This window comes from Nipponia nippon, unplaced genomic scaffold (assembly GCF_047370975.1).
Source record: "Nipponia nippon isolate SJK-2023a ecotype South Korea unplaced genomic scaffold, ASM4737097v1 scaffold_46, whole genome shotgun sequence".
NCBI classification, from domain to species: Eukaryota; Metazoa; Chordata; class Aves; order Pelecaniformes; family Threskiornithidae; genus Nipponia; species Nipponia nippon.
Genome location: NW_028262365.1, coordinates 1,196,008 through 1,203,434, shown reverse-complemented (window position 1 = coordinate 1,203,434; position 7,427 = coordinate 1,196,008).

The following is a 7,427-nucleotide window of genomic DNA, read 5'->3' as shown; positions in this document are numbered from 1 at the left end:
CCAGCCGCAGCAGCAGCCAGCCGGCAGCGGTGCCACCCCCTGCCCCGAGTGCTGCTCTGCGGCTGCAGCACGCCAGGGACTCCTCCTCCCCTCGCGGCCTGGCAGCCCCAGCTCTGCATCACCAGGGCCTCCCTGCCCCTCGCTGCCACCCCAACACGCGCCTTGGGCTGCGCTTTCTAGGGGGTCTCCTCCTCTCAGTGCTTCCTTGCCCCCAGGGCCCTGCAGGCGGGGGCAGAGTGAGGGGAGCCACAGCCCTTGCAAAGCCAAACCGCAGGCAGGCCCGGGGGCAACGGGAAGCCTGGAGAAAGGGCACTGCAGCGGGGGGTGCGTGCGTGGCCAGAAAGCTGGCTCAAGGGGCTGCACAGAGCCTCTTGAGAAGGAGAGCAGAGCAAACGGCCGCCACATCAGTTAAATGCTGCAGATCAGTACGCGTGGGCATCGTCGTGCTGAGTACGTACCGGCAAACTTCAAGATGTCTCCTCCAAAATTCAGCATCTCTGCGGACAGAGGGAAGAAAAGGAAGAGTCACGCGGCCACCTTCTTCCAGAAGCCGCAGAGCAAGCCCCTCTGCCCGGAGAGGAGCGCCTGGGCAAGGGTGCACCCTGGGGCACAGCTCAGGAAAGCACCACTCCGGCCCGTCTCCCAGGCTCACAGTGGCCCCAGCCCTGGCACCCACACAGCAGGCAGGGAGGCAGGGCCTCGAGGTGCCACCAAACCTCGGAAAGGCGGAGGCTGGAAGGCACCTCTGGGGTCTGTCTGGTCCAACCACGCTGCTCAAGCAGGGCTGCGCAGTGCCAGCTGCCCAGGGCGGTGGCTAGATGGCTTTTGAATAGCTCTGAGGAGGGCGACTCCACAATCTCCCTGGGCAAGCTGGGCCAGTGCTCAGTCACCCCCACAGTCAAAAAGTGTTTCCTGACATAGAGAGGGAACCTCCCGTGTTTCAGCGCGTGCCCGCGGCGTGGCCTCTGGTGCTGACACTGCGCACCACTGGAAAGAGCCTGGCTCTGTCCTCTTTGCACCCTCCCTTCAGCTTTTAGACACATTACTAAGATCCCCCCTGAGCCTTCTCTTCTCTAGGCTAAGCGGTCCCAGCTCTCTCAGCCTTTCCTCGTAGCAGAGATGCTCCAGACCCTTCCTCATCTTTGGGGACTCCCTTGCTTTTCTCTACAAGTGCTGCTAAAGGGGTGGCCACAATGTGCTCACGGTCAGCTCGGAAGGGTCAAGATGTGCCCTGCGCCGAGGGGCTCGTGAGGGTCACACACAAACACACACACACACACACACATCAGTGCCAGCATCCTCGGGTCGCTTGCGCACTGGCACTTGCCGGGTGCCCTCAGCCTGCTGGGGGCCCTAACGCATCACGGAGCCGGGTGTTCACGCCAGAGGCACAGAGGTGGCTGCTGAGAAAGCAGGAGCAGAAAGGACCTGCGCTGGTCCTGACTCGCCAGGAGACCCTGGCTGCTCTGGCTGTTCCTCTGGGCCACAGAAAGCCCCAGCCCTTCCACAGAGGCAGGACCAGGCTGCCCAGCATGTCGGCCTCCGCCCTCCATGAGCAGCCTCACGGCCCAATGCCAGACAGTCCGACAGCATGGCCCTTACCCTTCAAAATGTCACACATGTAGTAATTGAGGGTTTGCGCCAGCTCATCAGTGCCTCTCTCTGTGCTGCTCCTCTGGAGGAATTTATCTGTCAAAGCAGTGAAACCTGTAAAAGGGACACGCAGCAATCATGGAGTGCCCGTGTGGGCCTAAGGACCTGGCAGCCAGTTCCACGCTGCCCGGCCCGAGAGCCTGTAGGTCACACCTTGCCATGCCCCGGCTCAGGGCCGGTGGCAGCAGTGTTGACCGCCCAAGATAACCCATCCTGCTCTCTCTGGGCACCCCAGCAGAAGAGCTCAGCAGTGACAAGATGGCCACTCCGGCTGAGGGGCAAGGGCACGGCTCCAAAGGGCCTGGTCTGTCCCAAAATGGCTCGTGCCCATGGCTGCTCCTCCCTGCTCACCCCACCTGAAATGTCCGCAAAGAGCAGCACTCCGTGGATGGGCTGAACGAGACGGCTGCTCTGGAGGGAGCCCTCAGCAAGGAGACTGGGGAGGAAAGCTGCTGCGCTGTCCAGGGTTGAGTGGTGACGTTTGCTGTCCCAGGCAGAAGCCATCGTCGGCGCCCTGTGGCACACGGGGTCCCTCAGGAGAAGATGGCCGTGCTCAGCCGGAGGAGGACGAGGACCTCACCGCACAGTGCGAGTCGCACAGTGAGCCCGGGGCCTCTGTGCGGGACGACTGGCCCTCTGCCCTCACGGGGGTAGTCACAATCGCCTGGCAGTGACCTCCTCTGTAGGTCATCGCTTACCGTTCAGCTGTCCTCGGGCGACACAATCAGCTAACAGTGACATCGTCCCTATGTCATCGTCTGCTGAGCGGCTGCCTCCTTGATGCTGAGCCGCTTGCTCAGAGGCGGCCAGCGCCACCCCACTTCTTCGAGGACAGTGCCGAAGGGAGGCTCCTGCAGCGACCGCTTGCTCAATTTGCAGCTGCTTGCCCCGTTCCCAAGGGCCAGCTGCCTCGCGCACACACAGCTGTTGGCTAGCACTGGTCCTTCCCCCTGCAGAGAGGCAGCCTGTGGCCATCTTCCCAGCAGGCTCGCTCCTTTCTTGCTCCCGTGCTCCCTCCCTGAGCCCCCAGCTCCCTTTCCCTGGGCTGGGAGAGAGCTCCAGCGTGCGGAGCCAGGCCTCTCACCTCGGAGGGCTATCAGCCCTTCTTGCGAAGACAAATGCCATCACGCCGACTGTCCCCCCCTTCCTTCTTCTTTCCCCAGCTTCATACGCTGAGCACGACGCCATACGGTAGGGAATAGCCCCTTGGCCAGGCTGGGTCAGCCCCCCTGGCTGTGCCCCCTCCCAGCTTCTCGTGCGCCCGGCAGAGCAGGGGAAGCTGAAAATCCTTGACTGGTACCAACACTACTGAGCAACAACTAAAACGTCAGGGTGTTCTCAACATTATTCTCAGCCGAAATCCAAACCACAGCACCATACCAGCTACTAAGAAGAAAATCAGCTCTATCCCAGCCGAAACCAGGACAGCTTCCCGCGGAGGCACCGCTAAGTTGGTGGCAGACTTCAAACTTGTGGGCAAAGCTACGGGTGTGCTCACGGAGGTGGGCAGGAGCTCACTGGCCCAGTGCAGCTCCGTTTGGGAACTGCAGGATGGCAGGGGCTTCATTCCGGGAGCTTCCAGTCACCTGCAGGAGCTCTGCAGATGCAGCTCTGCCCCTGGCACCCTCCTCAGCACAGAATTGCCATGGCCACCCCAGGAACACCAGGCATGCCGAGCTTACAGCTCTGCCTCGCCTCCTGCTCCGAAAGCTTCCGTTGCTTCACACCGGCGTCGAGCAGGACTGGGGGCCCTCTGGCTGCACGTAACAGCCTCCCTGCTGCCGGCGGGGACCGTCACTACGTATGTGGCATCCGCTTCGGTGCCTTCAGCTAGGAAGGCTGTGGCTGTGCCACAAGCGACTGCCTTCCTCCTTACGTTTCTGTCTTCCGGGTAAATTAAGGTACGTTAAAATATACTATATATTGTAATATAACGTGGCAACTCCCATGCTGGCCTTTGCCGGCTGTCGCATCCACCCCTGCGCCTGTTGCGGCATCCCACCGTTGCACGTAATTGAGAAAACCCTCCAAACAAAAGACTAGAAGCCGAGTTTAGAGAGCCGACGTCGCTTTATTCTGCGCGGGGTGCTCGGCGGTAGTTCCTCAAGTCAAGCAGACCGTCATGCAAAACGACAGCACGTTTGTCGGGTTACATGACTAGTATAAACCCGCCTAAATTTACACTTATTGCTTAGTGATTATTTCATACGCTATCGGTTTACTGTATTTAAATTAGCCTCGCTTGCTGTGTAAATTAGCACGTGTGCTCCTTTCAGGCAGGGGGGCAAGTCTTTTTGGCCCTGAATTGCGCCGGTGCTCGCGATCTCCCCTCACCACATTTACCTTTCGCTCAGTTACTGCAGTTTTATCAGCCTTCCTGCCTGCTGCGCCGGCCTGCACCGGCTGCGACGCTCACCCCTGCGCTGGCTGCGACGCTCACCCCTGCGCCGGCCTGCGCCGGCTGCGACGCTCACCCCTGCACCGGCTGCGACGCTCACCCCTGCACCAGCCTGCGCCGGCTGCGACGCTCACCCCTGCACCGGCTGCGACGCTTACCCCTGCGCCGGCTGCAACGCTCACCCCTGCGCCGGCCTGCACCGGCTGCGACGCTTACCCCTGCACCGGCTGCGACGCTCACCCCTGCGCCGGCCTGCACCGGCTGCGATGCTCACCCCTGCGCCGGCCTGCACCAGCTGCGACGCTCACCCCTGCGCCGGCTGCGACGCTCACGCCTGCGCCGGCTGCGACGCTCACCCCTGCGCCGGCTGCGACGCTCACCCCTGCGCCAGCCTGCGCCGGCTGCGACGCTCACCCCTGCGCCGGCCTGCGCCGGCTGCGACGCTCACCCCTGCGCTGGCTGCGACGCTCACCCCTGCGCTGGCCTGCGCCGGCTGCGACGCTCACCCCTGCGCCGGCCTGCGCCGGCTGCGACGCTCACCCCTGCGCTGGCTGCGACGCTCACCCCTGCGCCGGCCTGTGCCAGCTGTGGCTCCCCTCATGCAACAGCCTGCGACGGTGATGGCACCACCCCTGCGCCAGCTGTGGTGCACCCCAGGCGCCGTCCTTAGCCGGCTGTTGCAGATCCACGGCGCCAGCTGCGGTGTCCCCTCTGTGCCGGTGTGCACTGGCTGTTGCGCCGCCCCCTGCGCTGGTCTGTGCTGGCTGTGGCACCATGGCCCTCGGTTGGAGTTCGCTGGCTGTGGCTCCCCCTCCGGTGCCAGACTGTGGTGCCTGCAGCACGCCACCCTATGCCAGCACGTGCCGGCTCTGCCTCCCCGCTGTTGCTGGACTTCACCGGCTGCAGGGCCCCCGCTGCTCAGGTCTGCATCAGCTGCGGCACCCTATCCCGCGCCAGCCTGCGCCATCTGCAGCGCCTGTCGCTGTGCAGGCCTGCGCCAGCTATGGCGCCCTGCCCTGCACCAGCCCGCGCTGTCTGCGGTGCCCCCACCCTTCGCCAGCCTTCACCGGCTGTGGTGCCGCTCACCGCATTGGCCTTCACCGGCTGCGGCACCCCACCCTGCGCCAGCCTTCGCTGGCTGTGGCACTCGTCCTACACCAGCCTTCACCGGCTGCAACACCCCCACCCTGCACCGGCTGCGGCGCACCCTCAGCAGCAGCCTGCGCCATCTGCGACGCCCCACCGTCGGCTGCCCTTCGCTGGCTGCGGCGCTCCCGCCTTGCACCGACCTGCACCACGCACAGCCGCTCCAGCCTGCACCGGCTGCGGTGCCCAACCTGCGCCGGCCGCGGAGCCCCTCTCCGCCGGCCTGCTCCATCTCCAGTGCCCCCAGCCTTCGCCGGCTCTGCTGCCCCCCGTTGCTCCGGTCTTCACTAGCTCTGCCCCACCGCTGCACCCTTCGCCAGCCGGCTGTGGCGCCCACGCCTGCGCCAGGCTTCACCAGCTGCAGCGCCCCAATCCTGCACCAGCCTGTGCCGGCTACGGTGTTGCCCACTGCATCAGCCTGCGCCGGCTGTGGCGCCCCACCCCGTGCCAGACTTCGCCGGCTGTGGTGCCAGCCCCAGCACTGGCCTGCGCCGGATGTGACACCCCCCCAGCACCAGCCTGCGCCGGCTGTGGCGCCCCACCCCGTGCCAGACTTCGCCGGCTGTGGTGCCAGCCCCGGCACTGGCCTGCGCCGGATGTGACACCCCCCCATGCACCGGCCTGCGCCAGCTGCGGCCCCCCACCCTAGGCTGCCCTTCGCTGGAGGTTGCGCCTCACCCTGCGCCAGGCTTCGCCAGCTGTGGTGCCCACCCCGGCGCCAACCTGCACCGGTTGCAGTGCCCCTACCTACGCTGGCCTGCGCCGGCCGTGACTCCCCCACTGCGCCAGAGTGCGCTGGTTGTGGCCCCCCACTGCGCTGGCCTGCGCTGTCTGCGGTGCCCCTGCCCTCTGCCGGCCGCAGCCGGCTGCGGCACCCCCACCCTGTGCTGGCATGCACCGGCTGTTGCTCCCTGCTGGCGCCGGCCTTGGCCTGCTGCGGCACCTGCACCCTTCGCCAGCCTTCACCGGCTGTGGTGCCCCCCTGCGCTGGCCTGCGCTGGCTGTATCACCCCTGGCGCCGGCCTGCGCCAGCTGTGGCTCCCTCATGCAACAGCCTGCGATGGCGATGGCACCGCCCCTGCGCCAGCTGTGGCGCCGTCCTTAGCCAGCTGTTGCGCACCGTAGGTGCTTGCCCTTCACCGGCTGTGGTGTCCCCCCGTGCTGGTGTGCGCTGGCTGTCCTGACCCCCCCCGCACCGGCCTGCGGCAGCTGTGGCACCCTGCCCTATGCCACCCTTCGCCGGCTGTGGTGCCCCTACTGCGCAGGCCTGCGCCGGCTGTGGCGCCCCTTTGGCATCAGCCTTTGATGTCTACGGCACCCCACGCTGCGCAGGCCTGACACGGCTCTGGCGCCCTGCCCTGCGCCGGCCTGCGCCGGCTGCATCGCCCCCTACTACACCCGCCTTTCCTGGCTGTGGGACCCCTTCCCGTGCCGGTGTGCACTGGCTGTGGCACCCACCCCTGCGCGGGCCTGCGCCAGCTGCTCCACCCCCCCAGCACCAGACTGCACCGGCTGTGGCACCCTCCCGCTGCGCCGGCCTGCGTCAGCTGTGGTGCCCGCCACGTGCCGGCCTGCACCGCCTATGGCGCCCACAACTGCTCCAGCCGGCACCGGCTGCGGCGCCCAACCTGCGCCGGCCGCGGTGCCCCCCTGCGCCGGCTGCGGCACCCTGGTTGCCAGGACGGGTTGCTCTCTCTGCTCGGCGCCGTGCACGCCCCAAGCTGACGGCAGACGAGCGAGCTCCCTGCCGCTCCTCCCGCCGCCTTCAGAGTTTGCAAAATGGTTGAAGGGGACGGCTGTGGCTTGGTTTGGGGTTTTCCTAAGCGCTTTCTGTTTGCCTGGATTTCCTGGCTCGGTCGAAGCCGGAATCTTGGGGTTTCCACCGGTTTTCCTGCTGCGCGCATCGTCGACGCCATCTCTTAACGGGACGGGGGGGAGCGATGGCGTTTGTCCGCCCGCGTGAGGTGCGATGGAGCCCCGCGTCCCTGGGGACGGCCCTGCTTCCACCCACCCCTGTCACCCCTCTGGTCCTAAGCAGGGTGTCCCCACCCCGTGTCACCCCCCTGGTCTGACACCGCGTGTCCCCACCCCTGTCACCCCCCCGGCCTGACGCAGGGTGTCCCCAACCCTGTCACCCCCCAGCCTGACAGCGAGTGTCCCCACCCCTGTCACCCCCCTGGCCTGATGCAGGGTGTCCCCACCCCTGTCACCCCCCAGCCTGACACCGAGT